Source organism: Dendrobates tinctorius, unplaced genomic scaffold, assembly GCF_039654945.1.
Source record: "Dendrobates tinctorius isolate UK_male_01 unplaced genomic scaffold, ASM3965494v1 ptg000108l, whole genome shotgun sequence".
Lineage (NCBI taxonomy): Eukaryota > Metazoa > Chordata > Amphibia > Anura > Dendrobatidae > Dendrobates > Dendrobates tinctorius.
The window spans coordinates 6636144-6659199 of record NW_027361776.1 but is presented as its reverse complement, the minus strand read 5'-3'; the positions used below and the strand labels follow the sequence as shown (position 1 = coordinate 6659199).

Sequence of the window (23056 nt, the reverse complement as noted above, 5' to 3'; positions counted from 1 at the left end):
AAGAAAAAAAAACTGCTTCTGCTGCTAGCAATTTGGCCTGCACAACACACCAGTCACTGTGTGTGCAGTGCAAGGGGAGGCTATATTGTGGTGTATCAGTAGTGTTGGTTGTTGGGCTGCCTTTTAAGGCTTCCTGACAGGCTGGAATTGCTGTTTACCCATTGCTCTGCAAACTGCTTTTTTAAAAGCAATCCAATCTCCCTTATCCTCTAGTCACTTTGGTCACAGCTGTGCCATCGAGCCTGTCACATAGCGCTCAGATATTCATTGGAACTCACACAATCCAAAAGTGTCCAGTGTCCACAAGTGTCTGCAGAAATTCAAAATCTCCCTTATCCTCTAGTCACTTTGGTCACAGCTGTGCCATCGAGCCTGTCACATAGCGCTCAGATATTCATTGGGCCTCACACAATCCAAAAGTGTCCAGTGTCCACAAGTGTCTGCAGAAATTCAAAATCTCCCTTATCCTCTAGTCACTTTGGTCACAGCTGTGACATAGCGCTCAGATATCAGTGGGCCTCACACAATCCAAAAGTGTCCAGTGTCCAAAAGTGTGTGCAGAGATTCAAAATCTCCCTTATCCTCTAGTCACTTTGGTCACAGCTGTGCCATCGAGCCTGTGACATAGCGCTCAGATATCAGTGGGCCTGACACAATCCAAAAGTGTCCAGTGTCCAAAAGTGTGTGCAGAGATTCAAAATCTCCCTTATCCTCTAGTCACTTTTGTCACAGCTGTGCCATCGAGCCTGTGACATAGCGCTCAGATATCAGTGGGCCTCACACAATCCAAAAGTGTCCAGTGTCCAAAAGTGAGTGCAGAGATTCAAAATCTCCCTTATCCTCTAGTCACTTTGGTCACAGCTGTGCCATCGAGCCTGTGACATAGCGCTCAGATATCAGTGGGCCTCACACAATCCAAAAGTGTCCAGTGTCCAAAAGTGTGTGCAGAGATTCAAAATCTCCCTTATCCTCTAGTCACTTTGGTCACAGCTGTGCCATCGAGCCTGTGACATAGCGCTCAGATATCAGTGGGCCTCACACAATCCAAAAGTGTCCAGTGTCCAAAAGTGTGTGCAGAGATTCAAAATCTCCCTTATCCTCTAGTCACTTTGGTCACAGCTGTGCCATCGAGCCTGTGACATAGCGCTCAGATATCAGTGGGCCTCACACAATCCAAAAGTGTCCAGTGTCCAAAAGTGTGTGCAGAGATTCAAAATCTCCCTTATCCTCTAGTCACTTTTGTCACAGCTGTGCCATCGAGCCTGTGACATAGCACTCAGATATCAGTGGGCCTCACACAATCCAAAAGTGTCCAGTGTCCAAAAGTGTGTGCAGAGATTCAAAATCTCCCTTATCCTCTAGTCACTTTTGTCACAGCTGTGCCATCGAGCCTGTGACATAGCGCTCAGATATCAGTGGGCCTCACACAATCCAAAAGTGTCCAGTGTCCAAAAGTGTGTGCAGAGATTCAAAATCTCCCTTATCCTCTAGTCACTTTGGTCACAGCTGTGCCATCGAGCCTGTGACATAGCGCTCAGATATCAGTGGGCCTCACACAATCCAAAAGTGTCCAGTGTCCAAAAGTGTGTGCAGAGATTCAAAATCTCCCTTATCCTCTAGTCACTTTGGTCACAGCTGTGCCATCGAGCCTGTGACATAACGCTCAGATATCAGTGGGCCTCACACAATCCAAAAGTGTCCAGTGTCCAAAAGTGTGTGCAGAGATTCAAAATCTCCCTTATCCTCTAGTCACTTTTGTCACAGCTGTGCCATCGAGCCTGTGACATAGCGCTCAGATATCAGTGGGCCTCACACAATCCAAAAGTGTCCAGTGTCCAAAAGTGTGTGCAGAGATTCAAAATCTCCCTTATCCTCTAGTCACTTTGGTCACAGCTGTGCCATCGAGCCTGTGACATAGCGCTCAGATATCAGTGGGCCTCACACAATCCAAAAGTGTCCAGTGTCCAAAAGTGTGTGCAGAGATTCAAAATCTCCCTTATCCTCTAGTCACTTTGGTCACAGCTGTGCCATCGAGCCTGTGACATAGCACTCAGATATCAGTGGGCCTCACACAATCCAAAAGTGTCCAGTGTCCACAAGTGTCTGCAGAAATTCAAAATCTCCCCTGTCCTATAGACACCTTGTACCTTGTTTTACATTACTATATAGTTTGTTGGATTTTGTCTACATTTCTACCAAAAATGAGGAAGGCTGGTGGAAGAGGCCGTGGAATTGGGCGGGGGTTGGCAGCTGGTAATGATGGTGTTGGTGGTGGATCTGATGGTAGTGGCAAGAGCAAAATAGGACCGAATGCAGGAGGTGTTGAGCCTGCGTCGTCGTCTGGCTACATAAGGCCTCGAACGCTTAGTTTTCTAGGAGTTGGCAAACCGCTTTTAAAGCCAGAGCATCAGGAAAAAGTTTTGTCTTACATTGCTGACTCAGCCTCCAGCTCTATCGCCTCCTCTTCTTCAGTTGTAAAAAGTAAAAGCACTGAGTCGTCATTGGAGGCTCATGTTCATGAACCACACCTTTCCTTGTGTCCTTCACCCCAACCAAGATTGAAGGATGACGCAGGCCATACTACTGATTACTCCATGGAGCTGTTTTCACATACCATGCCTGGATTATCAAGTCAAATGGTGAATTACCCAGGCCAAGATGAATCTGACATGGAGTGCACTGATGCACAGCCGCTGATGGATGATTCTGCTGGTACATTCACTCAGAGCACTACATTGTCCTCGCAGTGTACAGAGCCAGATTCTGACCCTGATGAGACTCAGGTGCCCCTTCCCGCACACTATACCACCATACACGGTGACACAGAGGAAGGTGCACATGACATAGAAGAGGAGGTGATGGATGACCCAGTTGTTGACCCAGATTGGCATCCATTGGGGGAAGAGGGTGCTGCTTCCAATAGCTCAGATGAGGAGCATCCACAGCAGACATCGACATCGCAACAGCTGTTATCTGGCAGGCCCAGAGCACTCCAAAGACAGGTTCCAAACATCAAAAGAGTTGCTGGACAGCTTGTCCAGAGGGTCAAAAGATCACAGCGTGCTAGGCCGCAAAATGTCTGCCAAAGTAGGAAGAGTGCAGTGTGGCACTTTTTTGAACAAAATCCTCATGATCAGGCCAAGGTTATCTGTAAGAAGTGCGCAAAGACCTTTAGCCGAAGGAAAAATCTGAAAAATTTGAATACCAGTTGCATGCTTAGACATTTAACCAGCATGCACTTGCAAGCGTGGACACAACACCAAACCTCAAGTGCCACATGTGCAACTGATCACAATGAAGGTAGTCAGCAACGCTACATTGTTTCCCACACTGTAAGCCCACCGGTTAGCACAGCAGCAAATGTTGAGGTGTCGTTGCAAGGCCACAGCAGTCAGGGAATCCCACTGTTATATCAACGAAAGACTGATTCTTGGCCATCAGAAAGAACACCAACTCCATCACCATCATCAACCCTCTCTCAGTCCGCCCTGTCCACCGCTACTTCCACCATATGCAGCTCTCAAGTCCAGCTCACCCTCCCAGACACTATGAGTAGGTCAAGAAAGTACTCAGTCTCTCATCCACGTACACTGGGTTTGAACGCCCACATTGCAAACTAATCTCGCTTGAGATGATGCCCTTTCGGTTGGTGGAAAGCGCAGCTTTCCGCGAACTCATGGCCTATGCAGTACCACGCTATGACCTACCCAGTCGCCACTTCTTCTCTCGCAAAGCCATCCCAGCCCTCCACCATCATGTGAAAGACCGCATTGTCCATGCACTCAAGCAGTCAGTGAGCGGAAAGGTGCACCTCACAACTGATGCATGGTCCAGTCGGCATGGCCAGGGCCGTTACGTGTCCATCACTGCGCACTGGGTTAATGTGGTGGATGCAGGGTCCACAGGGGACAGCGGTGGTGGGACAGTGCTGCCTAGCCCACGGTATAGGAAACAGTTGGCTGTAGGCGTTCGACCCTCCTCCTCCTCCTCCAGAAGCGAAAGCTCGTCCACAGAGCGCAGTCGTACGAGCACTCCATCTGCAGCTGCCACTGTTGCACACGATGTGTCCCCCTATCGAGCAGCTAGTGGAAAGCATCAGCAGGCTGTGTTGCAGATGATGTGTTTGGGCAACAGACACACCGCCGAGGTGCTGGCCGAGTACTTGAAGCGACAAACTGAGTCATGGCTGGGCAGTGTACATCTTGAGGCAGGCAAGGTAGTTAGTGATAATGGGCGTAATTTTGTGGCAGCCATAGCCCTTTCAAAACTCAGCCACATACCTTGCTTGGCTCACACCTTGAACCTGGTGGTGCAGTGCTTCCTCAAAAATTATCCAGAGTTAACAGCCCTGCTCCAGAAGGTGCGAAGACTGTGCGCGCACATCCGCCGGTCACCTGTGCACTCCGTTCGTATGCAGAAGCTGCAGCGATTGCTCCACCTTCCCAACCACCGCCTCATTATCGACATTGCAACAAGGTGGAACTCCACCCTGCACATGGTGGAGCGGCTGTGCGAGCAGAGGCAGGCCATAATGCATTTGTGGGAGGATACACGGCCAGGCACTTTGAGAGCAGACATGGAGTTGACAGGTGTGCAGTGGTCGAAGCTGAAAGACCTCTGTAAAGTCCTTCAGTGTTTTGAGGAATGCACACGGCTGGTAAGCGCAGACGACGCCATCCTAAGCATGAGCATCCCACTTATGCGTCTGCTCATGCAAACTTTGACGCACCTTAAGGAGCAGGCGTCTGCAGCCAATGTTGATGAGGAGGAAGAGGAGGAGGGAATCCTTGATGACATTCAGCCATTGTCTGCTCAGGGACCTCTCCTGGATGAGGTGGAGGAAGAAGAGGAGGAGGAGGATGATGATGGGGATGATTACTTAGGGGAGGAGGATGCATCTCGTGGGGCAAGTGAAAATGTTGGCGTGGCAAGGTCTGGTACAGGGTTTGTGCGTGACTGGAGGGATGTGGATTTGCCAGAAAGTGCTCCTCCACCCAGCACTCGCAGTGCATCATTGACACCGGGAACATTGGCCCACATGTCAGATTATGCCTTGCAGATCCTAAAAAGGGACCCCCGCATTGCCAAAATGATGAACGATGACAACTACTGGTTGGCCAGCATCCTGGATCCACGCTATAAAGGCAAATTACAAAACATCATGCCACAGGAGAACCTTGACCTAATATTGGCTAATAAACAAGCAACTCTGGTAAATCGGTGGCTTGAGGCATTCCCAGCACACAGCAGCGGTGATGGTTCTCACACGAGCCGTACGGGCCGGGGGCAGCTTGGCAGAGGTGTTCGTGGTGCACACAGCAGAAGTGGCGTTGGAGACAGGGGTTTCATGACAATGTTGTGGACTGATTTTTCAAATACCGCTCACACAACTGGTAATACTGCATCGATGGAAAGTGACAGGAGACAGCAGTTGTCAACTATGGTTACAAACTACTTTTCCTCCCATATCGATGTTCTCCCACACAGGTCATTCCCCTTTGACTATTGGGCCGCTAAACTGGACACCTGGCCTGAATTGGCCCAATATGCCTTACAGGAGCTCGCTTGCCCAGCTGCAAGTGTGCTATCGGAAAGAGTCTTCAGTGCAGCTGGATCAATCCTGACAGAAAAAAGGACCCGTCTGTCAACCCAAAATGTGGATGATCTAACCTTCATTAAAATGAACCATGCCTGGGTTTCCAAGGATTTTGTCCCACCTTCCCCTGATGACACATAGGGTGACAGAAAAATGGCTTGCTTTGGTCCACCTCTTCCTGGGACTTGACCTATTTCGCCTTTTGCATCAGCTGAATGTCCGACATCACCATATGCCACTTTCTAAAACTCCCTAACTGTGCTGCCTCCCCCCCATGGCCGGGGTCACCACCTAGCGCACGACACCGTGCGAGTGCCATTGCCCTGGACAGGTGGGTAGGCCGACTCTTGGGCGCGGGCACTGGCACAGGGTCCCTCATAGTGCAATCAAGTGTCTCTGACGGTGGTGGTGCACACCCGCCGTCAGACACACCGCTGTACTATGAGGGGCCCAGTGCCAGTACCGACGCCCACGAGTGGGCCCCCCTTGCTTGGGCAGGGCCCAAGCATTTGCAATCTTTACCTCTCCCTGCTCCTCCGCTGTGTAATCTGGGCCGTCAAATCCATACTGTGCCTGACACCGTCTGAGCCTGCCTCCTGCTGTATAGACATATATTTTGAATGTGTACGCTATCCATACATGTTATCCGGGGATACGGTACCCTTTCTAACCTTTGTGCAATCACGTGCAATCCATACTGGGCCTAACACCGTCTGAGCCTGCCTCCTGAGACATATATTTTGAATGTGTACGCTATCCATACATGTTATCCAGGGATAACATACCCTTTCTAACCTTTGTGCAATCACGTGCAATCCATACTGGGCCTGACACCGTCTGAGCCTGCCTCCTGAGACATATATTTTGAATGTGTACGCTATCCATACATGTTATCCAGGGATACGGTACACTTTCTAACCTTTGTGCAATCACGTGCAATCCATACTGTGCCTGACACCGTCTGAGCCTGCCTCCTGAGACATATATTTTGAATGTGTACGCTATCCATACATGTTATCCAGGGATACGGTACCCTTTCTAACCTTTGTGCAATCACGTGCAATCCATACTGGGCCTAACACCGTCTGAGCCTGCCTCCTGATGTATAGACATATATTTTGAATGTGTACGCTATCCATACATGTTATCCGGGGATACGGTACCCTTTCTAACCTTTGTGCAATCACGTACAATCCATACTGGGCCTAACACCGTCTGAGCCTGCCTCCTGAGACATATATTTTGAATGTGTACGCTATCCATACATGTTATCTGGGGATACGGTACCCTTTCTAACCTTTGTGCAATCACGTGCAATCCATACTGGGCCTAACACCGTCTGAGCCTGCCTCCTGAGACATATATTTTGAATGTGTACGCTATCCATACATGTTATCCAGGGATACGGTACCGTTTCTAACCTTTGTGCAATCACGTGCAATCCATACTGGGCCTAACACCTTCTGAGCCTGCCTCCTGATGTATAGACATATATTTTGAATGTGTACGCTATCCATACATGTTATCCAGGGATACGGTACCCTTTCTAACCTTTGTGCAATCACGTGCAATCCATACTGTGCCTGACACCGTCTGAGCCTGCCTCCTGAGACATATATTTTGAATGTGTACGCTATCCATACATGTTATCCGGGGATACGGTACCCTTTCTAACCTTTGTGCAATCACGTGCAATCCATACTGGGCCTAACACCGTCTGAGCCTGCCTCCTGAGACATATATTTTGAATGTGTACGCTATCCATACATGTTATCCAGGGATACGGTACCCTTTCTAACCTTTGTGCAATCACGTGCAATCCATACTGGGCCTAACACCATCTGAGCCTGCCTCCTGATGTATAGACATATATTTTGAATGTGTACGCTATCCATACATGTTATCCGGGGATACAGTACCCTTTCTAACCTTTGTGCAATCACGTGCAATCCATACTGGGCCTAACACCGTCTGAGCCTGCCTCCTGATGTATAGACATATATTTTGAATATGTACGCTATCCATACATGTTATCCAGGGATACGGTACCCTTTTTAACCTTTGTGCAATCACGTGCAATCCATACTGTGCCTGACACCGTCTGAGCCTGCCTCCTGAGACATATATTTTTAATGTGTACGCTATCCATACATGTTATCCGGGGATACGGTACCCTTTCTAACCTTTGTGCAATCACGTGCAATCCATACTGGGCCTAACACCGTCTGAGCCTGCCTCCTGATGTATAGACATATATTTTGAATGTGTACGCTATCCATACATGTTATCCAGGGATACGGTACACTTTCTAACCTTTGTGCAATCACGTGCAATCCATACTGTGCCTGACACCGTCTGAGCCTGCCTCCTGAGACATATATTTTGAATGTGTACGCTATCCATACATGTTATCCAGGGATACGGTACCCTTTCTAACCTTTGTGCAATCACGTGCAATCCATACTGGGCCTAACACCGTCTGAGCCTGCCTCCTGATGTATAGACATATATTTTGAATGTGTACGCTATCCATACATGTTATCCGGGGATACGGTACCCTTTCTAACCTTTGTGCAATCACGTGCAATCCATACTGGGCCTAACACCGTCTGAGCCTGCCTCCTGAGACATATATTTTGAATGTGTACGCTATTCATACATGTTATCCGGGGATACGGTACCCTTTCTAACCTTTGTGCAATCACGTGCCATCCATACTGGGCCTAACACCATCTGAGCCTGCCTCCTGAGACATATATTTTGAATGTGTACGCTATCCATACATGTTATCCAGGGATACGGTACCCTTTCTAACCTTTGTGCAATCACGTGCAATCCATACTGGGCCTAACACCGTCTGAGCCTGCCTCCTGATGTATAGACATATATTTTGAATGTGTACGCTATCCATACATGTTATCCAGGGATACGGTACCCTTTCTAACCTTTGTGCAATCACGTGCAATCCATACTGTGCCTGACACCATCTGAGCCTGCCTCCTGAGACATATATTTTGAATGTGTACGCTATCCATACATGTTATCCGGGGATACGGTACCCTTTCTAACCTTTGTGCAGTCACGTGCAATCCATACTGGGCCTAACACCGTCTGAGCCTGCCTCCTGCTGTATAGACATATATTTTGAATGTGTACGCTATCCATACATGTTATCCGGGGAAACGGTACCCTTTCTCACCTTTGTGCAATCACGTGTAATCCATACTGGGCGTGAGAACGGCTGGCGAGCTGTTAAGCAAGCTACAGCACCTGTGGTTTGCACACGTAAGTTTTTCATTTTTTCAGGAATGACGGTTAGGCCTAATTCCGGAACTGCGGTTGACCTGCACTTACTGGGAAATCATTGTTCGCGGGTAATAATTGTAATCAGTGATCCCCATCACTAACGTTGTTCAGCGGGTTATCTGCACCTGTAAGCGACAAACGCTGGCCTTTGCAGTGTAGCGCACATGCAGCCACGGACATGTAAGGGCATGACACACCAGTTATTGGCCAATCTCAAGTGCCAGAGCCTCACGTGTCCCTCTAGTAAGCCGGACTCGGACCGTGGGGCATGACGGAGTCTCGTTCGTTAACGGAATTAAGCTTGCAATGTGTGCATCTGTTCTGTAGCTGGCATGGTTGAGGTTTCCCAGGTGGAGTCGAATTTAACCATAGGCTCCACTCCTGGTGGTGCCCTTCTGGTCATTCCTTTAAGGTTCAGCTTTGCAACCATGCTGCCCACGTAAAACAAACACTTTGCCTTCATGAACGCTGTTTGGAGGGTCATGACTCGTGGGAATAACGCCGCCCAATCAGTTAACCTGCTAGAGAGATCCTTCGTTGCTCCCAAGCATGACATCACACTCCCTAGGAAGAAGGTAATGCCACTGTGGCGACCGTACTCCTGGGGGCGACACAAGTGCACTGATGCCCAGCCACTGCTCGATGAATCTGCTGGCACATTGACCCAGACCACTACATTCCCCTCGCACGCTACCCGGCCTGAATCTGACCCTGATGAAACTCAGGTTACCCTTCCCATATACAGTTCCATCTTACACGGTGACAAAGAGGAAGCTGCAGATGAAAGTGCAGGTTCGGCCCACCCGCCATCAGACACACCACCGTACTATCAGGGGCCCTGTGCCAGTGCCGTCACCAACGAGTGGGCCCCCCCTGCTTGCCCAGGATCACAGCACTTGCAAAGTTGAAATACTGTACAGTGAGATGGAAGATGGGGACGACGAGGAGTCTAGACTAGTACAGGAATTCCCTAGCGAGGAGACTTATTTGATTGTTTTCAATGTTGGGACAGCAATTTTTGGGGAGCACTATACTCTGGAGAATGATAGATGGGGCCCACCATACACTGGAACATTCCAAAGGTGGACATCAGACACTGGAGCAGCATTTACAGGGCCCATTATACACTAGAGCATTAGAAATGGGGCCCATTATGTTTGGAGCATTATTTGGGCCCATAAGACAGTGGAGCTTCATCCATGGGGACCAACATATACTGTAGCATTATGTGGAGCTCATCATATACTGTTTCAAACATTATATGGGACCAATGATTCTGTATGGAGAAATAGATGGGCCTCGTCATGAGATGTAAAAAGTGAGGTATTTTTCATTGTACTATACCGCTATTTCTCTGCTGTATCGGAGCATGATGAGTTGTGGTATCATTATGTGTTAAAGGGGCGCTCTTTCGCCCAGGGCACATGAAAACCTGCAGCCAGCCCTCCCCTCCCCACAACTTTAGCAAAATAACCCCCATTTATCAGTGCGTAACTTGTATTATGAAGTTAATTAAGGTTGACAAGCTTAAGTAAGAAGAATTGATGCTTTTGGCATTCAAATGGGCACTGTAGGTGTGTTTCCTGTCCTCCTCTCACTGCCGACTTTTATTCCCCATTGACTTACATTGGGTTTCGTGTTTCGGGACGACCCCAACTTTTCCCTATAATCGGACGATTTTGCTCGACCCGACTTTTGGAAAAGTCGGGTTTCACGTAACGAAACGCGACCCTAAAAAACCAAAAGTCGCTCAACTCTATTGGACACATCTCTGTGATTTTATGTGGACCACTCGGTTTGCAAAAATATAATGACATGTGAACATCCCCATAGACTATAATAGGCACAAGTTCTGTCCGTAAAAATTGCGGACAGAATTTGTACACGGAAAACTGATGTTTGAATGAGCACTAAGGTAATGAGTATGTGGGATTCTCCATTAATTGCTATGCTAAGTGCAGATGTATATGTTAGCTAATCTGTCTATGTAATGTTTGGTACCTAGAGGTTTTTTTTGTCCTTGTACATCATTCTAACATATAAATCCCATAAAAACTGCTGTCATTCATTATATAATTGTTTTGCTCATAATTGCAACAAAATACTTCCTTATAGTCTCACCATCTATTGGACAGGGGCTCATTTGACATAAAAATGTGTCAGCCTTGTTTGGTGTCTGCTCTTTGTAAACTGGTGGTGCAAAATTCAGAGTGTGATTGACATCTGACAACTTCTCCAAAAAATTTTCTATGAAATGTCAGTTTTTGAAAGCTCTTGGATAGTGAGAGGAAATAGAATGACATTCCTGAAAAGAGGATAAAACCTGAAGAAGTGAATATAGACAATACTCCAGAGAAAATGAAGCAGTAAAATACAACCTTTCGGGTTCGTGTACTTTATTAAATATATTGTTTTTTGCACAACTCATCTAGGAATGTTTTGAAAAATATTGGAACATGAGGAGAAGACAAATGGTCAGGTATTCAACATATGATTAGTGTTGAGCATTCCGATGCCGCAAGTATCGGGTATCGGCCGATATTAGCTGTATCGGAATTCCGATACTTAGTTCCGATACTTTTTTCATATCGAATACCGGAATCGGAAGTTCCCATAATGCTAGGAGCCCGCTCGATTTGATTCAGCCAATGGGGATCCTCAGAAGTGTGGGCATATCCTGTTAGGCATGTAGGCATGTTAACTACTGGCATGGCTGTGATTGGCTGCTGAAATGATGTCATGATGCACTATAAAAAGCGCTGCAGCCGCCATTTCTGGTCACTCTGCTGTGAATTCAGTTAGGGACAGGCTGCTGTTGAAGACTGTGAGGGACAGTTAGAAATAGCGATTCTAAAAACAATATTGTGCTTTATCCAGGCTACATAAACCACCGCTGTAGCTTGCTTTTCCCTAGCAGCGCTGTTTTCACAGCTGTCTGCAAGGGCTGTGTGAGTGCAGACCCACGCTGTGTAGTGTGTCCTGCAGGCACGTCTGCTTGTAGGCCGGCCAGCGTGTGTCTCTGCCTCATACACATTTTTCTTTTATTGCTGCTTTTTTTTTCTCCTGTATAGTGTGCTTCCATACGTATCCATATACGTTGGTTGCAAACACTAAAGGAGTGGACAGCGGAGCCTTTCAGCAGCCTTTCAGTGCTATAGCCCATTTCTCTGCACTGTTTTTGGCTGTCTGATAGGTCTCTCTGTGTGTGAGTGCAGCTCACGTTGCAGTGTGTTCTACAGCCACCGCTAGCTGTAGTCCGCTCAGCGTGCGTCACTGCCACATACATAGTCCTTTTTTTGCGGCAAATTTAGCCAGATTTTTGCTCCTATATTAGTGTGCTTCCAACCGCATCCATTGTCATTGGTTGGTTGCAAACACTATATAGGATTAGATAGAGGAGCCTTTTTGCTGGCTTGTGCCCTTCAGGGCCAGCCAGGCTAGTATCACCCTATTTTTTGGAGCCTCATCAATTGCATTGTAGGTTAGCTTCCTGCATTGTAATCGCTCCAAAAAGTTTGTGATACTATAGCTTTCAAACTTTGGTCACATCCTTTCCTTTCCCCCCACCCAAAAAAAAAAAGGAAATAAAGTTCACCAAACACTCCACTTTACAGTTGTCTAGGCCACATTAGATCATATTAAAGTGTAGTACACACACTCTTAGCCAAATTAGTGTTTCTTATACTGGTTAGCAGGTGTTCAGGAATAAGAACACTAAGCCACCCCTTTTTTACTTTTCTGCCTATCTTTATCAGTCTACCAAGATGAAGAAGGCAGGGAGTAAGGCACGTGGTCGTGGCCGTGGAGTTTCAGCAGGTAGAGGACGGGGGGATTCAGCAGGGAGAGGATGTGGGGATTTGGTATCTGCTGCGGCCACCAGTGACCCGGCATCCCCCACTTTTACCAGGCAACAGTCCTTCATGCGCAGCTTTGTAGGACCTCGCCGTACCCCACTGCTGCGCGACGAACAAATTGAAGCCGTTGTCAGATGGATGGCAGCTAACGCATCCACTTCAATGACTTCCGCATCCTCCCAAGGCCAGAGCAATGAAGAGCAACCATCTGTCTCTTCACCACCTGCCAAATTGCCAGGCAGTCTGAGAGCTCTCGACAGGAGCCATCTCAATCTTTACTTCTGTTCTCAGAATCTGTTGGCTTGGAAAGAGGTGGCCAGCCAAGCAGCATTCTAGAGCGTGAAGAAGAGGGAGTATGCAGTGATGCGCAACTGCTTTGTCCCTCTGAATCTGAAGAGGCGGGTGGGCCAGTGCCTATGGTCAGCACACCTCAGTATGCATCAGATGATGATGAGACTCAGTTGCCAATTTCTGGTGCGTACGGTGCTGGCGAGACAACCCAGGACCAGCCGGTGCTTGAAGAGGAGAGTGGAGATGATGAGGTCCTTGACCCATCATGGCGTCAGTCACAGGAAGGTGGTGGGAGCAGCTCTGAGGAAGAGATTCCCCGAACGGCCAAAAGAGGAGGGAGAGGGCGGGGGCAGACTTGGTTGCCTGTAGCCTCCACTTTGGCACCCGTGAGGAGCAATCCTCTTCCAAAACACAAAACGGGCGCTCCCAGGACTTGCAGTGCGTGGTCTTTTTTTGACACAGTTGCAGATGACATTTGCTTTGTCAAATGCAAGCTGTGTCATCAGAAAGTGAAACGAGGCAAAAATGTGACCAACCTCAATACCACAAATATGTGGAAACATGTGCGTACCAAGCACGAGGTGGAGTTACACAGACACACTGAAGATGTAGGCCAACCTTCAGCAGCACCTACCACCTCTTCAGCTCGTGTTGGGGCCTCTTCCTCCAGCTCACACACAGCTGGTTCAGCTTCCTCACTGGAACGCCATGGAAGAACCACTGCCACTGTTGTCCAGAGACCCAGTGAAATTCCACCCACTGAACCACGTTCGCAGTCATCAGCACCCTCCCAGGCCACTCACCAGCAATCGGTAGCACAGGCATGGGAGAAAAAGCGGCCATACTCGGCAAACCATCCCCGAGCACTGGCTCTGAATGCCGGCATTGCCAAACTATTGGCCCTTGAGATGCTGTCATTCAGGCTGGTGGAGACTGACACATTCCGGAACTTTATGTCATTGGCAGTTCCACAATACAATGTGCCCAGCCGCTTTTATTTCAGCAGGCAAGCTGTCCCTGCCCTGCAAAAGCATGTGGAGGGAAAAATTAAAAATACGCTACTAAATGCCGTCAGTAGCAAGGTCCACCTGACCACCGATGCGTGGACCAGTAGCCATGGACAGGGACGATACTTTTCCCTCACTGCCCATTGGGTCAATGTTGTGGAGCCGGGTACAGATCTGGAGAGTGGCTCTGTACGTATTCTGCCAACTCCAAGGATTGCAGGAATGCAGTCTGTACATATTGAGTCCTCCTCCTACTCTAGTTCCTCGGAATCAGCACTGCGTGAGCCTGTTAGGCCAGATATGAGCACAGGTGTGGCCAAACGTCAACAGGCCGTCCTTAAATTAATTTCTTTGGGGAATCGGAGCCACACAGCACAGGAGCTCTGGAATGCCATCAAGCAGGAGAGCGATGTGTGGTTTGTGCCAGCGAATCTCCAGCCAGGTTTGGTAGTGAGTGACAATGGCTGAAATCTAGTGGCAGCTCTGGGCCTAGGCAACCTCACTCACATACCATGTCTGGCACACGTGCTCAATTTGGTCGTCCAGAGCTTTCTGAGGGACTATCCGGATCTTGATGCACTGCTGCACAAGGTTCGCCTAGAGTGTGCTCACTTGCGGCGTTCCAGCATGGCAAGATCGCGCATTGCATCTCTGCAACGCCGATTCCGCCTGCCAGAACATCGCATCATATGTGACCTCCCCACCAGGTGGAATTCAACGTTACATATGTTGGAGCGGTTGTGTGAGCAGCAGGAAGCAGTAATGGAGTACCAGCTGCATCAGGCGCAAACAAGTCGCACTGTGCGCCGGACACACTTCACCACCACTGAGTGGGCCACTATGAGGGACATCTGCCAAGTTTTGCGTGCCTTCGATGACTCCACGCGGATGGCCAGTGCAGATGATGCACTAATCAGCATGACTGTCCCCCTCATCTGTCTGCTTCAAAAAACCTTACAAGCACTAAGTGAGGAGGTTTTTGAAGAGGTCGAGGATGAGCAGTCAGAAATGCCATCTGCTTCTGGCAAGTCTGCGCAACGTGCTTCCACACAAAGGCCCAGGCAGGGGACACTTAGTGAGGAGGATGACGAGGAGTCAATGGAGGAGGAGGAACACATCTCTCCAGAGGAGGGAGGTACACAAGGCTCTAGTAGTCAGTGTGTACAGCGAGGGTGGGGTGATGCTGAGCAGGCAGAGATGCGCCTCAAGCTGGGGACAGCGTTTCCGGTCCAGTTGGCAGTCTGCAGCACATGGTAGATTTCATGCTGCAGTGCTTGTTAAATGACCGCCGCATCGCCAACATTCTCCACACGGCTGATTATTGGGTGCACACCCTCCTAGATCCTCGCTACCGGGACAACTTACAAAGCCTCATACCACAGTTGAACCGGGAGCGAAAAATGCGGGAGTACCAAGAAACACTTGTGCAGGCCATCATGTTCTCCATTCCCCCCACAAGTGTTGCTGGTAGTGCTTTTCAAAGCAGCCATGTGGGTAGAGGCATTGGAGGAAGCTCTGCACAAAGAGGTAGCAGAGGCAGTGCCGCAGGACAAGGCAAGGCCAGTATGGCCCAAATGTGGAAAAGTTTTGTGGGACCGCCACAAACGGCTACACCATCACAGACGGCTCCAGTCAGCAGGAGGCAACGTTTCCGTCAGATGGTGACAGACTACTTGTCGTGCCCTGTTAGTGTTCTCCCAGACGGCTCTTCCCCGTTCAAGTATTGGGTCTCTAAGCTGGATACATGGTCAGAGCTTAGCCAGTATGCAATGGAGGTGCTGGCTTGCCTTGCTGCCAGTGTATTATCGGAACGTGTCTTTAGTGCTGCAGGTGGTGTGGTAACAGACCGTCGCACGCGACTATCCGCCGATAATGTTGACCGGCTTACTTTTCTGAAAATGAACAAGGCCTGGATCTCACCTGAATTTGCCAGTCCTCTTCCAGAATAAATAATTGGCTGGCAACAGGATCCAGGTCTCCTGTTGTGTTCATGTTTCTATGACCTGAACTTTATTTCCTGGGCTACAGCAACGCCCGTTGTTGCTCAGAAGTGCTGTCCGCACAGACAAAACACTCGCTCATGTGTAAGTGGGGTTCGGTAACGTCAGCTGATCCCCTGCTGTGTGTACGGCAAACTCTCCTGCTGCCTACAACTTCTGACTACCTCTGATTTAATATGTTCTCTGATTTGCCCTCTGTCTCCACTCTGTTTTGAGTATTTCCTCCGGCCTACAACACCGCCTGTTTCTGCTCTCAAGTGCCGTCTGCACAATCCACACTTGTTCCTGTGGTACCTGGGTCCTGTAACATCTGCTCATCTCCAGAGTTGAGCACGGCAATGTCTCCTGCTTTGTCTACATTCCCACTACTTGTAGTGGAAATGTGGACAGAGCAGGAGACATTGCCTGACTCACCTCTAGGGAGAAGCTGCTGTTACAGAACCCCAGTAACACAGGAACAAGTGTGGGTTGTGCAGACGGCATTTCAGAGCAGCAACTGGCGTGGTTGGAAGCCAGCGGAAATACTCGAAACAGAGTGAAGACAGAGGCCTAATTGGAGTACGTTGACAGTTAGTAGTAGTCTAGAAACAATCGCAAACTGCCACCAAGTAGGCCTCGGCCTACTACCTGATTTTCCCTGGGCTCCGACACCGCCAGTTGGTGCTCAGAAGTGCTGTCCGCACAGACAAAACACTCGCTCATGTGTAAGTGGGGTTCGGTAACGTCAGCTGATCCCCTGCTGTGTGTATGGCAAAGTGTCCTGCTCCCTCCACAGTCAAACAACCTCAGATTTACACCTGGCTCCAAGTAGGCCTCGGCCTACTACCTCATTTTCCCTGGGCTCCGACAACGCCAGTTGGTGCTCGGAAGTGCTGTCCGCACAGACAAAACACTCGCTCATGTGTAAGTGGGGTTCGGTAACGTCAGCTGATCCCCTGCTGTGTGTACGGCAAACTCTTCTGCTGCCTACAACTTCTGACTACCTCTGATTTAATATGTTCTCTGATTTGCCCTCTGTCTCCACTCTGTTTTGAGTATTTCCTCCGGCCTACAACACCGCCTGTTTCTGCTCTCAAGTGCCGTCTGCACAATCCACACTTGATCCTGTGGTACCTGGGTCCTGTAACATCTGCTCATCTCCAGAGTTGAGCACGGCAATGTCTCCTGCTTTGTCTACATTCCCACTACTTGTAGTGGAAATGTGGACAGAGCAGGAGACATTGCCTGACTCACCTCTAGGGAGAAGCTGCTGTTACAGAACCCCAGTAACACAGGAACAAGTGTGGGTTGTGCAGACGGCATTTCAGAGCAGCAACTGGCGTGGTTGGAAGCCAGCGGAAATACTCGAAACAGAGTGAAGACAGAGGCCTAATTGGAGTACGTTGACAGTTAGTAGTAGTCTAGAAACAATTGCAAACTGCCACCAAGTAGGCCTCGACCTACTACCTCATTTTCCCTGGGCTCCGACAACGCCAGTTGGTGCTCGGAAGTGCTGTCCGCACAGACAAAACACTCGCTCATGTGTAAGTGGGGTTCGGTAACGTCAGCTGATCCCCTGCTGTGTGTACGGCAAACTCTCCTGCTGCCTACAACTTCTGACTACCTCTGATTTAATATGTTCTCTGATTTGCCCTCTGTCTCCACTCTGTTTTGAGTATTTCCTCCGGCCTACAACACCGCCTGTTTCTGCTCTCAAGTGCCGTCTGCACAATCCACACTTGATCCTGTGGTACCTGGGTCCTGTAACATCTGCTCATCTCCAGAGTTGAGCACGGCAATGTCTCCTGCTTTGTCTACATTCCCACTACTTGTAGTGGAAATGTGGACAGAGCAGGAGACATTGCCTGACTCACCTCTAGGGAGAAGCTGCTGTTACAGAACCCCAGTAACACAGGAACAAGTGTGGGTTGTGCAGACGGCATTTCAGAGCAGCAACTGGCGTGGTTGGAAGCCAGCGGAAATACTCGAAACAGAGTGAAGACAGAGGCCTAATTGGAGTACGTTGACAGTTAGTAGTAGTCTAGAAACAATCGCAAACTGCCACCAAGTAGGCCTCGGCCTGCACCCTGGTTCTCCCAGGGCTCCAACAACGCTAGTTGGTGCTCAGAAGTGCTGTCCACACAGAAAAACACACTCGTTCATGTGAAAGTGGGGGTCAGTAACGTCAGCTGATCCCCTGCTGTGTGGAGGGCAAAGTGTCCTGCTCCCTCCAAAGTCAAAATACCTCAGCTTTACACCTGGCTCCTAGTAGGCCTCGGCCTGCACCATGATTGTTCCTGGGTTCCAACAACGCTAGTTGGTGCTCGGAAGTGCTGTCCACACAGAAAAACACACTCGTTCATGTGAAAGTGGGGTTCGGTAACGTCAGCTGATCCCCTGCTGTGTGGCGGGCAAACTGCTGCTGCCTCCAAATTTTAGCTACTTCAGATTTAAACATTCTCTGATTTGGCCTCTGTCTCCACACTGTCTCTAGTATTTCCCCTGACCTCCAACACTGCCAGTTCCTGCTCACAGTTGCCGTCCACGCATTCCACACGTGTTCCTGTGTTACTGGGGTTCTGTAACGTCAGCAAATCCCCCAATATGTGTCCGCCACTGTCTCCTGCGCTGTCCACCTTCCCACTGCAAGCGGTGGGAATGTGGACAGAGCAGGAGACAGTGGCAGACACACATCAGGGGATCTGCTGACTTTACAGAATCCCAGTAACACAGCAACATGTGTGGATTGGGCAGATGGCTGCTGTACGCATAAACTGGCGGTGTTGTTGGTCACGTGAAATCCTGAAAACAGAGTGGAGACAGATGCCTAATTGGAGCACGTTGACAGTCTGTTGTAGCCTACAAACAATCTAAAACTACCACCAAGTAGGCCTCGGCCTACACCATGATTGTCCCTGGGCTCCAACAACGCCAGTTGGTGCTCGGCAGTGTCTTTGGCACGGGGACTCCCTGTTGCCCAGCCTGGTTCCAGCACGCCTGCTGTTTCCGGGTAGTGTCAAGGTCACTATGCCACCAATCCGTTGTCCTGTCGTCTTGCGGCCGGGTTAGCCGACTCTACGGTGCCTGCAGTTTAGGTGACTCCTATGTGGGCTGCGGGAACTGGCACTGAAGGCTGGATCCGTAGTGCCAATGGGACTTGGACCCCCTGTAGGACTGTGGGTTTCGGTAACTGCGGCCGGCTTGCGGCCTGGCTACTTTGCTTTCAATGGGTACCTTCTGCTACCCACCCGGGTTCCAGCACTGTCTGCTGGTTCTCGCCACAGCCTTTGGCCTAGGTGCCTCCATCTCGGTATCCGAGGTCCAGCACCGTCAGCTGGTCCTTGGTAGTGCTTTTTAGCACAGGTACCTTCTGCTTAGTAACCGTGGTCCAGCACCGTCAGTTGGTCCTCGGTAGTGCCATTGGCTCTTGTTCCTTCTGCTACCCATCCGGGTGCCAGCACTGTCTGCTGGTTCTCACCACAGCCTTTGGCCTAGGTGCCTCCATCTCGGTATCCGAGTTCCAGCACCGTCAGCTGGTCCTTGGTAGTGCTTTTTAGCACAGGTACCTTCTGCTTAGTAACCGTGGTCCAGCACCGTCAGTTGGTCCTCGGTAGTGCCATTGGCTCTTGTTCCTTCTGCTACCCATCCGGGTGCCAGCACTGTCTGCTGGTTCTCGCCACAGCCTTTGGCCTAGCTGCCTCCATCTCGGTATCCGAGGTCCAGCACCGTCAGCTGGTCCTTGGTAGTGCTTTTTAGCACAGGTACCTACTGCTTAGTAACCGTGGTCCAGCACCGTCAGTTGGTCCTCGGTAGTGCCATTGGCTCTTGTTCCTTCTGCTACCCATCTGGGTGCCAGCACTGTCTGCTGGTTCTCGCCACAGCCTTTGGCCTAGGTGCCTCCATCTCGGTATCCGAGGTCCAGCACCATCAGCTGGTCCTTGGTAGTGCTTTTTAGCACAGGTACCTTCTGCTTAGTAACCGTGGTCCAGCACCGTCAGTTGGTCCTCGGTAGTGCCATTGGCTCTGGTTCCTTCTGCTACCCATCCGGGTGCCAGCATTGTCTGCTGGTTCTTGCCACAGCCTTTGGCCTAGGTGCCTCCATCTCGGTATCCGAGGTCCAGCACCGCCAGCTGGTCCTTGATAGTGCTTTTTAGCACAGGTACCTTCTGCTTAGTAACCGTGGTCCAGCACCGTCAGTTGGTCCTCGGTAGTGCCATTGGCTCTTGTTCCTTCTGCTACCCATCTGGGTGCCAGCACTGTCTGCTGGTTCTCGCCACAGCCTTTGGCCTAGGTGCCTCCATCTCGGTATCCGAGGTCCAGCACCATCAGCTGGTCCTTGGTAGTGCTTTTTAGCACAGGTACCTTCTGCTTAGTAACCGTGGTCCAGCACCGTCAGTTGGTCCTCGGTAGTGCCATTGGCTCTTGTTCCTTCTGCTACCCATCCGGGTGCCAGCACTGTCTGCTGGTTCTCGCCAGTTTCTCAGCCTTCTTGTACCTTCTGCTACATTTCCAAGATCAAGCTTTTTGAAATTGTCTTTGGTAATCCTTATTGATCTCCATGACGATGACCCTGATGATGACGACCCTGAACACCACACCAAAGAAGACCAGAAATATGACCCTAAATAATAAGACCAAGAGGACAAAGAACATGAAGACAACCACCAAGATACAGAACAAAAGACAGAAGAACAAGAAGCAGAAGAAGCAAAAGCAGAAGAACAGAAAACAGAAGAACATTAAGCATAAGACAAAAAATCAGCATAGAAGAAATCAAAATTATAAGCAGAAGAAGACTAAGCAGTAAATGGGGGTGAGTCCGTTCCTCCTCGTGGTGCCCCTGGAAAATGCCTGCTGCTGCAGGCCAAACTGAACGCGGACAAATCCTGTTGTAAAACTTTTGTGACAGGCAGAACGTAAGGTGTAATCTTATAACTTTTATAGATAAGTACTACAGGAATGCCTGTCACCATAAGAAAATGAAGAAAAAGAAGAATAGGAAGAAGATGAAGAAATAGCATATGAAAATTAATAATAGCTGAATAAGAAGAATATGAAGAATGGAAGAAAAAAATTAATGGGAAGAAGGTGAAGAAGAAGAAGATGAATAAGGTGAAGAAAAAGTTGATGAAAAAAATGCTACTGCTGCGGATCATGAAGGAGAAAGTGTGGGAGAAGTACAAAAGAAGGTGAAGAGCATGGAAGTTGCGAAACATACATATCTGACTAAATATAAAAAAGTTAACATAGTCAATATCTTTTTAACTCCGAACGTCTTGAAAAAAAAAATTGGAATTAATGCTATGCCATGTGATTTGAATAAACCACTATGCTTTTAATGTCTCCTCCACCTCCCACAATACATTCTACGTGATTCTTATTTGTTTTCAATTATGTAGAATTAGCCAACAAGGAAATAAAGGCCTTTTTTTAATTTCGATACCGGAAGTCCCATTGACTTGAATGGGACTTCCGGTATCGGAATCGGCGATACCCGATATTTTTTTCGTATCGGGCGATACCATCCGATACGATATTTTTGGGTATCGAACGATATCGCTCAACACTACATATGATTGGTGTACACTTTCCTCGATCTCCAAAAGAAATTTAGGCTTATGAATTTCTAAGTGTTAGGTTCTAATTCTTAGAAAATAAAGTGATGCATGCAGATGTAGTCATAATCTCTTAAAGATTAGATGCATGTAATATTTTATATAGGGCATTGACTTTTCTACTGATACTATAAGCTAAAGCCAAATTTCACAGTGCTTGCTTCTCATACCTTATACTGGACATGCTTTAATAGAAGAGTGGCTGCTAAATTCATGTAAGCTTCTGAATGAAGTTTGTAGTGTATTTCCAGCACTGTAAAATGAGCTTCACATCGAGCCTTTCAGCCCATTCCTCTTATCAAGTATCTCTTGCCTTCACAGATTTTAGTTTAAGATGAGATTTTAATAGAAAAAATATATAAAATGTATTAGAGTATGAAGCTATAAAATGGGACAAACAGATCTGTGAACATCTGATTCACAGCAATGTTAATATTTCCACCCTCACTCATCCTTGTTAATATATTTAATATCCTTTTCACGTGAAAGAGCACTGGGTGGTACTGATTTGTCCGGTGCTGTTTATTACACTTGTTCATTGAAACACAATTCTTAAAATTGAAAAAACAGTCTTGAAGATATTACATTCTTGGAGATTAAAATAGTTGAAAGTTCGCCTAAGGTTTTAACACCTTGGTGCTGCAGAACAGACATTTTTTTCTTTAGTTTGCTTAATCTCCTGGCTTCTAAGACAAATAACTTTTTTCTTTATAGTGAAATTTTTCCATTTTTAATGGAGCCATTTAATTGACCAAATAATATCTAAAAAAAAATCTGAAAATAAAAAATTGTGTAGGAAATGGAAAAAAATAAACATATCTGCCATTGTTTCTTAGGTTTTATTTTGTGCAAATAGCATCTCAGCCTTATTCTACAGGTCACTAAATGTATTTAGTTTCTTGATATTGTACTAAGAAATTAAAAATATATTTACAAATTGTTTTGTGTTATGTTCTGAGACCCATAAGTTTTACCCAGAAATGGAGCTATGTGAGGGCTGATTTTTGTAGGGTCCAGCTGCAGTTTTTATTATACTGGGTTTAGGTGGATATAGTCTTTTGATTGCTTTTTATTCTTATTTTTTGAGGGTACAAGATGGCTGAAATACAGAGTTATTACTTGCAGGCAAACATCTGTAGGTCACAGCAAACCCTTACAATAAGCCCCTTCAATCTGGAATTTACATTAAATATTCAGTAACTAATGACATATTTGTAAACTGTTCTAAAGGCCCTTTTACATTTAGCGATGCACCAGCAATCCGACCAGCGATCCGACCCAGTCAGGATCGCTGGTGCATCGCTAAATGATCGCTAGTGAGCTTCCACACAGGAAGATCTCACAGTGATGCAGCAGCGACGCAGCGGACGATACTCACCTTTCACACACAGTGATCCAGACGTCCTCC

At 48.2% G+C, this 23056-nt stretch overlaps 1 protein-coding gene across 3 annotated transcripts in view; it reads left to right on the top strand.

Moving 5' to 3' along the window:
• TENM2 (teneurin transmembrane protein 2) overlaps nucleotides 1–23056 on the top strand; it is a 6300157-nt gene that overhangs the window by 4695815 nt on the left and 1581286 nt on the right. The window lies entirely within an intron of this gene.